Below are 14,315 nucleotides of genomic sequence, written 5' to 3'. Positions count from 1 at the left end.
TTGCAGCCATGGCTGCAATGGGCAAGAATCGGGAAGAATGATGCAATGTGATCATCAAGCGGATCGGAACCATGCAGCGAATCCCACCCCTATTCTCTGGAGAGATTGCAACATGAAATTAGGCTCAACCAGCAAATCCATTCCTACCTGAGGGATTTTATAGATGCCCAACAAGCTTGAAATCTGGATGGAGTTTTGAGTGTTAGCCCCTTCAAAAACAGTCAACAGGTTATTCCGTCCTCCACAGCTGTAGTTTGGAACATTCGCCTCCCCTGGAGACAGCAGGTCTAACAAAGCATCGTAAGTCACCCTTCCACTAAAAAAGTTCTCATTGATGCTGTAGCCCAGGGTGATGTTGGGTAAGAGTCTGGGATTCTGGTTGATCCCCTGAATGGCAAGCAAGACGGACAGGAGCTTCCAGTAATCTGTGCTTGCTTTCCTGCAAAAATATACATAATACATAACCATCCTGCATCCATTGAATATATGAGATACAACTTTTAGTTTTTGATGTGCTTTTACAGACAATGGAAAGCTCTGGATTTAATTTTAAGAAGTTATGCTAATACTAAGCCAAAGCCAAAGCCACAAGCTCAACAGCCAATTCTCACTTAGTGACGTGTATGGGGAGCGGAACAGCTTTGTCAATGAATCAATAGTCATTACCCTCTGAAAAGCACAAGGCAGGTGATCATTCTCGTAATGAAATTAGGAATGCACAGCCCTTCATAGAACAATAGCAGACTAAAGGTTCATTAAATTATAGGGAACATTTACTGCCATCTATGTGAATTATTATTAATGTGAATTATTATTCATAAATAATATGAATTATTTAGATGATGGGGTCACTGGAGGTCAAAATGGAGCATTCAGATTCTAAATTAGGCAGGTATTAAGTGAACAAATAATTTCTCTTTCTCTGTGTTGCAGGAATGAGAAAGAGGGGAGAGTTGGGGACACTTGATTCGTCATAGTGTTTTGTGCTCTTAACATGCTCTGCATCTCATCTGATTTCAAATCTGTTGATAACAAGACAGGATTTATCAAAGCTTTGCATCCTTGAATACCTGGGTTAAATAAAAGGAACAAAATTATATGAGCCAGGAGTCTGAGAGTGATATAATTTTACTGCATTTTTATAATTATTAGCATTTACATTCTTTAAGGTGAGAACTCCAGGGGTGCACTGACATTTTGCTTCCTTGGAAAGAGGTTACTCCTGGAGGTTTCTGACTGATATATGGTTTATTTATTTGTTGTAAACTGCCCAGAGAGCTTTGACTATGGGGCGGTATACAAATGTAATAAATAAATAAGTAAATATTTACACAAATTAAACCAGAACTATCACTAGAAGCTAACATGATAAAACTGAGGTTACCATACTTTGGACACATAATGAGAAGACAGGATTCATTAGAAAAGACACTAATGCTGGGAAAAACAGAAGGGAGTAGAAAAAGAGGAAGGCCAAACAAGATATGGATTGATTCCATAAAGGAAGATACAGACCTGAACTTATAAGATCTGAACAGGGTGGTTCATGACAGATGCTATTGGAGGCCGCTGATTCATAGGGTCGCCATAGGTGGTGATCGACTTGAAGGCATATAACAACAACAACTGTACACAGGCTAAACATTTGTATTCACCCTCCATCTGGTCCACCTTTCCATTCAGTTTTGGGGGAGGGGGACCCAAGGTCTTTCATCACTCCCCAGAAACCCTGCAATTCTCTGACACTTCGCTCAAACTCCAGAACTAAAACTTGCAGCTTCCTCTTGTAAACCCAGATGACCGTGTCTGTGTAGGGGGGAAGAAGACTAAACCTTTGCTCCCATTCCAAATAACCCCATCCATTGAGCAAGCTCTTCTCAGCAAAAGCAGCATAGCTGTGCCACTCTGTCACAGCCATCATCAAGATAATATTCCTGTAGTTTTTACATTTTGATGGCTTTTATTTTTACTCTGTAGTGTGAGAGGATTGAGGGAGTTGGTTTGAATGGTTTCTTTGGATCCCCTCCAAGCCCATGATTATCTGTCTTTAAGATGAAGTCTGTGGTGGAAGGAACTGCAAAAGTGGACAGGACAGTCTGTTTGTTGAGTTAAAGGTCCTAGCCAGACCTGTGAAGTATCCTTTTGGCATGTCTAAATAACTGGTCAAGTATAGATGTGTTAACATAGAAAGAATTAGCTAGCTGGGCAGGGCTTCTTCTTACCCCAACTGACCTCTTTCAACCTCCTAGCAATGGTTGGAGTGACTCACCCTATTTCCAGCATTCCTCACATTTTATTTTATTTATTTACTATTAAAATTATATTCTGCCCCTCCTCCCAGAAGGAGCCCAGGGAGGCAAACAAAAACACCAAAAACACTCTGAAAATATCTTTAAAACATAGCACTTTAAAACATATTAAAACAAAATATTTTTTAAAAAATTCATCAAACAAATTCAGAAAGGGAAGAGGCACCAGAGATCATATCACAAACATACGTTGGATAATGGAACGGAGTAAGGAATTTCAGAAGAGAATCATCCTGTGCTTTATAGAATGGAATGCTTTAAAAGAAATGGGGGTGCCACAGCATCTGGTTGTCCTGATGCGCAACCTATACTCTGGACACGAGGCTACTGTAAAGACAGAATATGGAGAAACCGATTGGTTCCCCATCAGAAATGGTGTGAGACGGGTGTATTTTATCATCCTATTTGTTTAATCTATGTGCAGAACATATATGGAAAGTGGGATTGGACCAAGATGAAGGAGGTGTGAAAATTGGAGGGAGAAATATCAATAACTTAAGATATGCAGACAATACCATACTACTAGCAGAAACCAGTAACAATTTGAAACAAATGCTGAAGAAAGTTGAAGAGGAAAGCAGGACTACCACTGAATGTCAAGAAGATAAAAGTAATGACAACAGAAGATTTATGTAACTTTAAAGTTGACAACGAGCATGTCAGGCCACCACCTGCTAGGATGATTTCTGGAGTTGGTTTGAATACTGGTCCCAACCAGCATAGGGTTTTGTACACCAAAACCAGGACCTTGAACTTGGTCCAGTCACTAACGGGCAGCCAGTGCAATTTTTTCAACAGTGCAGTAATGTGTTGGCGATACCCTGCCCCAGTGAGCAATGTGCAGCAACATTTTGCAGCAGCTGCAGTTTCGAGACCAACCTGAAAGGCAGCCACACATAGATTGCATTAAAGTAATCCAGCCTGTAGGTTACCAGTGCATGGACAACAATGGTCAGGCTGTCCCAGTCCAGAAACAGCCACAGCTGTTTCCCCAGCCAAAGATGGTAAAAGGCACTCCTAGTCATTGAGGTCACCTGGGCCTCCTGTGAAAAGATGGATCCAGAAGCACCCCTAGACTATGGACCTGCTCTGTTCCATTTTCTTGGCCCCTTTGTCTGACTCATATGTGCTCTGTACCGGAGTTTCTCCCCTTTGGGTCCCCAGAAGTTGGACTAAAGCTCCAATCATCCCTGACTATTGGCCAAGATGACACGGGCTGATAGGAGCTGTACTCCAAGAAGTCTGCTCTGTATTCCTGTGTTATCACAGACTGAAGATCAAGTGACATCTGAGAGGAATGTTTTTAGGACCCACCCTGTCTTTCATTGATTTTCAAGATGCATTTTAAATGGCTGTAACCTGGAGGAGGAGGAGGAGGAAGAGGAAGAAGAAGAAGAAGAAGACTCACACAGAGAGAAATACATTCCCATGTACAACCTAAAATCACACACCTTCCCATCTGTAATCATTGGAAATACATATCACCCTCCCCCCAAAAAACTCTCCCTCCAAGCCTTCCTGTCTCTCTGGGCTGCCTCCCCTCTTGCCATTCTCCCCCCTAATCATTACTCTGCTAATTCATAGAATACTGGAGTACTACTTACATAGAATACTAGACTACTAGAATCATTTACTGACTTAATAGGCAGCCATGGGAGAGACTGATCAGTAAAAAGCGGGCAGTTGGGGGATGGTCTGGGCTTTTGTATTTGCAAAACCAAGAAAGAACCACTTTCTGTTCACAAGACCTAAACAAAAGGTTGATTATCTTTCTCCTGTATGTTACAGTTATAGCAGAAAGGCACGATTGTCCTATGTTATGATAAAAACCGGAGCATCTTAAAAGGCAGGTTATGCATTTAATGGTGCCTTAGAACTGAGGCATCCACAAAGTCTTTCCCCGAAGACAAAACAGGACAGGGATTTGTTAGGAGCAAGAAAAAGGCTCGTCATTGGGGATAATAATAATCAATAGTGAGTGAAGCGGCAGTAACTCCATGGCCATAATATGACTTACTGATCAAAGCTGACAGAGGGAGACTTGTTGAAGAGGTGTGGATGAAGCAAAGCTTCTGTGGCAGAAATGACCCCACCAATGAGGTGGTCTCCTCTCCTGTAATAATTGTGTGCATCTGTCTGATCCCTCTCCAAAGTCAAGAGGCATTTTGCATTCAGCATCCCACAGTCTGCATTAGGCACTTGCAGCAGCAGCAACAGCAGCAGCAGCAGCAGCACCACCACCATCCTGTGTCTGCCTGGAACAGCCTCCTCCCTTGTGACTGCTTCCCCTCAACTAATCTGAAGAATTATTGGATGAAGCCAAACTCTTTCCACAAGGAGTTTCTAATGCTGATGGAGCCCAGCCAAGACTTCACACCTGAAGGAGATATAAGCCAACCTCACATTCAAATAGTGCTCTCTCATTTGCCCTAAGTCTCAGCCCATCCTCTCAATGGCTCAGGAGACAATTATGCTTCAGTTCTTTCTGGTTCAGATGCAAGATATCACTGTACATTGCTTTCAATTCTGATGTTTATTTTAGTGGTCTCAAAGGCAATCTGTGGCAAATTCTTGGAGCTTTGGTGAGAAGATGAAAAGATCACTATAATTTTGATAATTATAAGGGGAAGAAACATCTCCTCTAACTCCATCCATGGTTGAACGATTGGAGAAAAACATATTTGCAAAAACTCCCAGATGTGACTCTAAACTCTGAGATGGATAACAGAAGGAACAACTGAACATGTCTAACCTTGATGCAAAACCACATTCACAAGAGTTAGGATCAAGATTTCCTTTTAGAACAGTGGTGGGAAAACTCTAGCCCACAGGCCAGATTAGGCCTGCTAGACTCCCCATTTGACTCACAAGGCTATTTTTGGCCAAGCCACGACCACATGCCCTACACCTAATGTCATGCGTGGGTCAGATAGACACAGCTGGTCCAAAGGGGGTTTGCATGATGGGGAATTCTTTATATACAAGCAATATATACAAGCAATATATTGCTTTATATACAAGCAATTTTTTTATAAAACTATGAGGTTTTCATAGTTTTCATAGTTTCAGGGAAGTTGGTACCATTTCCTCCCACAGGTGTCCAAGGCCAGGGTAAAGAGGTGTATCTTCAGCATTCACCTAAAACTGTACTATGAAGTTGCCAGACACACCTCAGAGGGGAGAAAGTTCCACCACTTAGGAGCTGCCACCGAGAAGGCCCTCTCCCTGGCCACCACCACCACAGAGCTCTTGAAGGTGGTGGAACTGCGAAAATAGCACCCTCTGCTATCTCAACACTCAAAAGAGTCTGTAGGGAAGGAGGTGGTCTCTCAGATATTTGGGACCCTAGTCGTTTAGGGCTAATGTGAGCACCTTGAATTGGGCCCAGAAGGGAGATCTCTCTTAGGGAGTGTGGGAGACTGCACTTCTGGAGAAGTTGGAGCAAAAGGTCAGAGCAATGCTGAGGGGGAGCTACCATGAAGGACTTCAGAGCTGTGTCTGGAGTAACCTCACTACTTATGCTGCAACATCTGAACAGAGCTGTAGGTCACCCTCAGCACATGGGAACTTGTGGAAGGATTATCTCGGATGACAAAAAGGGACTCATCTTCCCTTTCGATGTCAAAGATTTTGCCTTGTTAACTTGCTTATGTAATATTGACTCTCTCAATGGTTGTCACTGTTACTCCTTTGCATTTATGTTTACAAAACAAACAAGCAACATACAAAGACGTTTGGGGAGGGGCTAGGAAACTGACAGGGTAATGCATTAAAAAGTGTGGGATAAAATTAGTTGATGGGAAGACGTGTATCCTCTATGCAAGCAAATTAGGTTGAATGATCATTGCTGTATTCCCTTTAAACAAATTGGAAAGGATGCTCAATGAAGAGCGGCCGTTGCATAACCCTCTGTGCAATCCAGATGAATGCTCAATAAACAGGATTTCAGGAGGGGCCCAAAATCTGTTCTGAAAGAGAGGACGTTTGCTGGAGGCCCAAGTGAGATTGCCCCCTCCTCAGAGTAACTTTGCCCATGCCTACTAGTGGCTACATTCCTCCAGATGCCAACAGAGAGGCAACCTGCCTTGCACCCCAAAACACAGAAGGGTCCTACTGGATGGTTGCTGTGATGTCCTGGGGTGTTCAGGGGAGAGGTTGCTTCTCAGAGACCCTCCTTCATCCCAGAGTAAACATTCCACTTCCTTCCTTTGCAGACTGTCCTTGGCCCCTTCCCAAGCCAGTAGACCATTGTGCTCCACATGAGATTGGCAGTGGTCCCTAATCATGCAGTCAGCCTTGGTGCTGAGCCAGGTGCTATAGATCCTATCTGGGTTGGAGACGACACTCCCACAGAGGGTCCCCCACAGCCAGACTTCCCTGTCCTTCCACATTTGCAGTGATGCACCCAACCACCCGCTCATTAGATCCTTGTCCATCTTGGCTTATTAAAGCTAGGGTAACTGAATGGGTCACAGGTATAGTAAACTTAACTTTGAATGATTGGTGTGATGCCCACTGCCTTTAAAGAGGCGATGGTGCATCCCTTTCTTAAAAAGCCCAAGCCCACACTAGATGTAATGGAGTGTAACAACTATAGACCAGTCACCAAAGCCTTTTTCTTGGCATTGGTGGTGGTGGTGTAGGTGGTTGTAGAGCAACTGCAGGTATTCCTGGATGAGACTGATTATCTAGATCCATCACAATCTGGATTCAGACCTGGTTTCAGAACAGAATCAGCCTTGGTAGCCCTGATGGATGACCTTTATCATGAGACAGATGAGGGAGTGTGACCCCCTTACCTCTGCTCAATCTCTCAGTGGGATTTGATACCATTTTTCATGGTATCCTCTTGGACTGACTGTGCGGGATGGTATCGGAGGCACTCTATTGCGCTAGTTGCACTCTGACCTTCAGGGTCGTCTCTAGAGAGTAATGCTGGATGAGTATTCCTCAGCCCCCTGGCCCTTGGGCTATGGGTTCTCTCCCCATTGCTATTCAACTTTTTTTTTGAAGCTGCTGGGGTGGTCATTGGGAGTTTTGGAGCAGTGTCAGCAGTATGGTAATGATACACAGCTCTATTTCTCCATAACATCTGAAACAGGGGAGGCTGTGAATGCTCTGGATCGGTGTCTGAATGCTGTAGTGGACTGGATGAGGGCCAATCAACTGTGCTTGAATCCTGGGAAGATGGAGGCTCTTTGGGTAGGTAGTTCCCATGTCCAGGAGATAAGCAAGTACCTGTTCTGGATGGGTTTGCACTCCCTTTGAAGAAAAGGGTCCATAGCTTAGGGGTATTACTAGATTCATCTATGTCTCCGGAGGCCCAAGTACCCTGTGTGGCTAGGAATGCCTTTTATGAGCTTTGTCTGGTTCATCAGCTATGGCCGTTCCTGGACAAAGATAGCCTGACCTCCACAGTCCATGCATTGGTAACACCGAGGTTGGTTTACTGCAATGTGCTGTATGTGGGGCTGCCTTTGGCTGTCCTTTGTTAGCTCCTGCTGGTGCAATGCTGTGCCCAGTCAACTGATGGGAGCACGTGACACCACTCTTAAAACGTCTGCCCTGGCTGTCCATCTGCTACTGAGAAAGGTTCAAGATCCTTGTTTTAATTTACAAAGCCCTGAACAACTTAGGTCCAGGGTATCTTAGGTACCACCTGAACCCTTATATCCCAGCTTGATCACTCAGATCATCTGCAGAAGTGGCCCTGATGAAATCAAGCTTTCAGTGTCATCAACCCAGATCTCAGGAATGGTCTGCAGGTGCCTTCTGTTTTAACTTTGAGCACATGCTGAAAACCTTTCTGTTCTGCCAGGCTTATGCAGGCAATTAAGAAGATTCCTTTTTGCAACAGTTGACTTCTGTTTTTATTGTATTTTTAATGTTTGTATCATGTTTGTTTTAACTTGCTGTAAACCACTTTGCTATTTTTAATGAAATAGCAGTTTTGTTGTTGAAAATGAAATGGACTGCCTTCAAGTCGATCCCTGCTTATGGCAACCCTATGAATAGGGTTTTCATGGTAAGCAGTATTCAGAGGGGGGTTACCAGTGCCTTCCTCTGAAGCTGAGAGGCAGTGACTGGCCCAAGGTCACCCAGGGAGCTTCATAGCTGTGTGGGGATTTGAACCCTGGTCACCCAGGTCATAGTTCGACACCTTAACCACTACACCACACTGGTCATGTGCCTTCAAATCGATTACGACTTATGTTGACCCTATGATTCAGTGACCTCCAAGGGCATCTGTCATGAACCACCTGGTTCAGATCTTGTAAGTTGAGGTCTGTGGCTTCCTTGATGGAATCAATCCATCTCTTGTTTGGCCTTCCTCTTTTTCTACTCCCTTCTGTTGTTCCCAGCATTATTGTCTTTTCTAATGAATCATGTCTTCTCATTCTGTGTCCAAAGTATGATACCCTCAGTTTCATCATTTTACCTTCTAGTGATAGTTCTGGTTTAATTTGTTCTAACACCCAATTAGTTGTCTTTTTCACAGTCCATGGTATTCACAAAGCTCTCCTTCAACACCACATTTCAAATGAGTTGATTTTTCTCTTATCCACTTTTTTCACTGTCCAGTTTTCACATCCATACACAGAGATTGGGAATACCATGGTCGGAATGATCCTGACTTTAGTGTTCAGTGATACATCTTTGCATTTGAGGACCTTTTCTACTTCTCTCACAGCTGCCCTCCCCAGTCCTAGCCTTCTTCTGATTTCTTGACTATTGTCTCCATGACTGTGCCAAGGTATTGATAATCCTTGACAAGTTCAACGTCCTCATTGTCAACTTTAAAGTTACATAGATCTTCTGTTGTCATTATTTTAGTCTTCTTGACATTCAGCAGTAGTCCTGCTTTTGTGCTTTCCTCTTTAACGTTCATTATCATCATGGTCTGTGGGTGGGTAGGAGGTGACAAGGGAGGAGGTGGAGAGTGAGACAGGGTGGAGTGAAGAAAACAATCATTTAAAAAAAATGGAGTGGAGGGGAAAAGGAGCCAGAGGGCAAGAACATGGATAAAGGAGGAGAAGGAGCATCAGCAGAATGAAGATAAAGAACTGTGGAGGTGAAATAGAACAATGTGTGTTTGTGTTTTGTGTGTGTGTGTGAGAGAGAGAGAATACTGTGTTTGCACTTGGCACACAACGTGGCCTCCACCACCCTCTCTGGCTACTGTGCTGCATTTGCAGTATTTTAACTTTTTGCATCTCAGGGGAAAATGTTTGCTTGGGTGAGTGTCCCTTAGTTGGTGGCAGGGCAGGGTCCGGGAGATGGTTAAGTGAGAGAGATTATGCTTGCTTGCTGGCTGGGGGGGGGGGGTTGCTCTTGATTTGACACGCAAATAATAATAATAACAATAATAAATAAAATAATAATACAATTTTATTTTTGAGTCGCCTATCTGGCCGAGTGAACGGCCACTCTAGGCGACGTACAACAACATAACAAAATGCAATATAAAAACAAGAGGACCACGGTCAGTAGTTATCTAGATCCCTCTTCCAGTTAAAAACAACATTAAAACTAACCCACCCCAGAGATACCATAGGCCTGCCTGAATAGCCAGGTCTTCAAGGCTCGGCGGAAAACTGTCAGGGAGGGGGCATGACGCAGATCGAAAGGAAGGGAATTCCAGAGGGTGGGGGCCACAATCGAAAATGCCCTCTCTCTGGTCCGCACCGGCCTCGCTGTTTTGACCGGCGGGACCGAGAGAAGGTCTTGTGTGGCTGATCTCGTCAGGCGGCATAATTGGTGATGCTGGTGGCACTTCTTCAAATAAACTGGGCCGAAACCGTATAGGGCTTTAAAGGTCAGTACCAACACCTTGAATTTGGCCCGGTAAACATCTGAGTAGTGGCCTCTGCCTCCCTCCCCACCTCCCTTGCCAGCGGGGGGACCACCATTGCTATCTTATGGATAAAAAGAATTATTCTACTATCTCTGTATGTGTTTTTATTTTTAATGTTGTTTTAGGCTACTTAGATGTGCAGCAGCCAAGGCCAGCACCTTGTAGGTGTTGTTTTAAAAAAGTAACTGAAATGTAACTGTAGTGATTACTTTTGAGAAAAAGTAATCAGTTATTCTCAGAGCAATTGTAATTGTGACGGTAATTACTACTTTTTGGGGCCATGTAACTGTAATTTATTACTTTTTAAAAGTAATCTTGCAAGCTTTGCATCAAAACAAGGTGTTTGGAGCACTAAAGAATTGATGGAGTTTAGTGTTTTTGAAGCCATGAGCAAAGGCCTGATGCAGAAAGAGGGACAGGGAGGGGACCCCTTGCAGCTGATGCAGGAGAGGAGTAAGGGATACTGGGAGACCCCAGCTCCACTAATCACCCTCTCTCTCCAGTAAGGTCAGCAAGAATGCTTTCCAACTTGGGCACCCCTTGCTCCACTTGAAGCAGCCATCTGTGGTTGGACTGCATCTCCCATCAGCCCCTGACAGGAGGGCCAACAGTCAGGGAATATCAGGCCTAATTCAAGGTGCTCACATTAGTGTTTAAAGCCCTGAACCACTTAGGCCCCAAATATCTCCAAGAATGTCTCCTTCCCTTCAGACCCTCCCAGGGTATGAAGATCAGCCTAGCTGGGCTTCTTGGTACTTTCACCACCCTCAGACATTCAGGGGATGGTAGTCCGGGAAAGGAATTTCTCTGTGGCAGCCCCTAAATTGTGGAATTCCCTCCCTACAGAGCTGCATCTGGCACATTCGCTATACAGTTTTTGGCAAATGCTAAAGACCCACCTCTTTACCTTGGCCTTTGGTGCCTGAGATGGATGTTTTCAAAACTCACCCTGTTCTTGTGACTGAAATGTATTTTGGCTCTTTTTAACATTGAAATTAAGATTTTGTAGCCCACCCTGGGACCTATTGGTTTTACAGGGTTGCCAGGCTCAGGGCCTGAGACTGATCCTGTATCTTTAGGAGAAGAGAAAGTCAGCCAAGTGCAGGTGTTCTTGCAATACTGTAATGGGAAAAACCACAGGGTGGAATTCTCCCTTCCCCCTGCACAACTTTTAAAGATACAGAAGACCTCTTGGTTGCCAGGCCCAGCCTCCAAGAGGTCTTCTGTATCTTTCTACATTTGGGTGCCCTTTCTCATCTATGTTCAACTTGTGTCTGAGGACAAACTTGAAATTTAAGTTAATAAAGGAGGAGGTTGTTGCAATGTTAGGTAGGGCCAAAGCCATTTTGGGCTTTACTGATTAAAATCAGAACTTCAAAGGAAATGTGTTGCTCTCTAGAACACATTTGGTTTCTTGGCTGTTGTCTTCTTCATGTAGGAAACTCCGGCATGGGACCACAATACCTGGTGGAGCGCCTCTCCCAATATGAAACTACCCGTACACTGCGCTCAACATCTAAGGCCCTCCTCCGAGTACCATCCCATCGAGAAGCTCGGAGGGTGGTGACTAGAAATAGGGCCTTTTCGGTTGTGGCTCCCGAACTATGGAATGGTCTCCCCGATGAGGTGCGCCTGGCGCCGACGCTGCTATCTTTTCGGCGCCAGGTGAAAACCTTTTTATATTCCCAGGCATTTTAATGCGTTTTATTATATGTATTGTTGTATTTTGCTGCTGTTTGATTATTTTTGTTTACCTTTGTTGGCTTGATTTTATTGTATTATTGTATTATTGTATTTATATATTCCTGACTGTTTTATTTTATGTACACCGCCCAGAGAGCCCTTGGGCTTAGGGCGGTATATAAATTAAATTAAATAAATAAATAAAATTATGCTGACAGCATGATGGTTCATCATCATCATCCTTCAAAGTCTTATCTAGCAGTCAGGAAAGTCTAGCACACAGTTCCAAGCAGATGGCACAGAAATGAAACAGGCTTGTACATTCCTTCCATTTGTGGGCTTGAAATTTGCTGTAGTTGCTGGTTCTGAAGGCCTAAAAGGGTGCAGGTTAACAACATTCATCTAAGTTTTATTTTGCAAAGTAAGGAGTCTTACTGCAAACATATAGGAGACAATTTCATGAGGCATAAAAAGTTTTCAAAAAGTGATAATTCCTACAGGGAGTTGCAAAGTGTCTTGGAGACATACAATGGCTTTCTGAAGCCCATGGCATTTAAATGAGTGGTGGATTACAGCAGGAGTCCAATGGTATCACTAGGTTCCTCAGATGGCAGAAATAGACTCCCGAATCCAGAAGGAAAAATCTCACACTAAAGGTCACCTCAGTGACTAGATACTTGTTCAGAAGAAACACTGGCCATGCCTTTTTATTCTGGTGCCTCCTTCCTTACCGGGATAATTTCATGTTTTCTTAACCTCATCACTTGATGGCTGCAATGGCTTTTGTGTAAGAAGGAATACATATTGCACCAATATGTTCTAGTGTGTCCATTTTACCCTTTAGGGTAACATGTTTCCTTTGAAGTTCTGATTTTAGCATGACTTGGGCCCTGCATAATATCATGACCACCAGTGGCCATGCTGGCTGGGGCTGATGGGAGTTGTAGTTCAAAAATGTAACCTTTCCAAGCTCTGATGACCACCACCTCCTCCTCCTCTTATCACTTTGCAATTACTAAACTTTCCAATTAAAACGTTAAATCAAGCAGAGCACCCAAATATAGAAATAGTTGCAGTTTCCATGAACAAATACACTGGGAAGGACATATGAAGGTCCACTGCAAATGGTTCCCCTACCTTTCCCCATAGTAAAAGTTAACCTTGTCCTAAATTTTTTACCTTTGCATCATCTGCCTTGAAGATCCATCTTAAAAGCTGGACCCAACTGTTAACTGTCTTTCATATTGCTGAGACTTGGAGCTTACCTTACTGTGACATCATACATGACATCATAATGATGTACTTTATTCAGCCCTCTCCATGCTAAAACCCAGTGGCCAGTTTTGACAGCAGTGTGGATTAAGACCAATGCTCACGGTACAACTGGGATTATGGCAGTTTAGAAATTAATTAATTTATTTATCAAATTTATATCCTGCCCTTCCTCCCAGTAGGAGCCCAGAAATTATAGAAAATGGTAAATGATGCCTAAAAATCCTTGAGGCCCTGATGGAATTATTGTAAAGGTAAGGAAGATCTATAATTGATCATGTAGCTCAGTGGAGGGTAGTGATGGCTATCATTTCACCTCTTTATCGTTTCACACTTGGGTGCACGAATAAAATGAGTGGATATACTGAGAATCATGCTGTATCACATTTTCAGAGATCAGGAAGAAATGTTAGCTAGAATATGTTGTTCACTTTTCTTACTATTCTTTGTCATGTTTTGGATGCTGAATCAGAACTGAACACTATTGATTCTCTGCCACAAAAGCAATGCCAAAGTGAAGACTCTCAGATAATTTTCACTTTAAGGCAGAACAATGTCACTAAATGCACCAAGTATTCAAACATAACTTCCGAATTTGTATCTGGATATGAAATGTCCATATCTATCTTTCTTTACGTAGATACAACACTAACTGGAAGGATGAATAAATTATATAGCCAGCCCAGATAATTAATGACATGAGAAAGTTTCTAATAAACCAAAAATGGGTTAATCAGCATATGTGAGTACATTTTTAATATTGATTAGTACAACCTTGATATAAGTTCTACAGGCAAACAACTCTGCCAGCCAAACACAAATGTCTGGGTAGATTCATTAGATAATTCATTGGCACCAACCAAAATGTAACTCTTTTGTAGGTCAAAAGCATTCTCCACTCCTGCCATTGCCAGCAACTGACATTCAGAAGCACAGAAGAGCATAGCTATTGTGCTCTCCAGAACTCTTCAGCAAGAGAGTTTATTATTATTATTATTATTATTATTACACTTACTTACTTTTACTTACTTACTTACTTACACACTTACTTTTACTTACTTACTTACTTACACACTTACTTACTTTTACACACTTACTTACTTTTACACACTTACTTACTTACACACTTACTTACACACTTTTTGGCCAAAAGGCCCCCAAAGTGGTGAACAAAATATTATAAAACATATTGCAAA

Source organism: Rhineura floridana, chromosome 3, assembly GCF_030035675.1.
Source record: "Rhineura floridana isolate rRhiFlo1 chromosome 3, rRhiFlo1.hap2, whole genome shotgun sequence".
NCBI classification, from domain to species: domain Eukaryota; kingdom Metazoa; phylum Chordata; class Lepidosauria; order Squamata; family Rhineuridae; genus Rhineura; species Rhineura floridana.
This window is presented reverse-complemented; position numbering follows the sequence as displayed.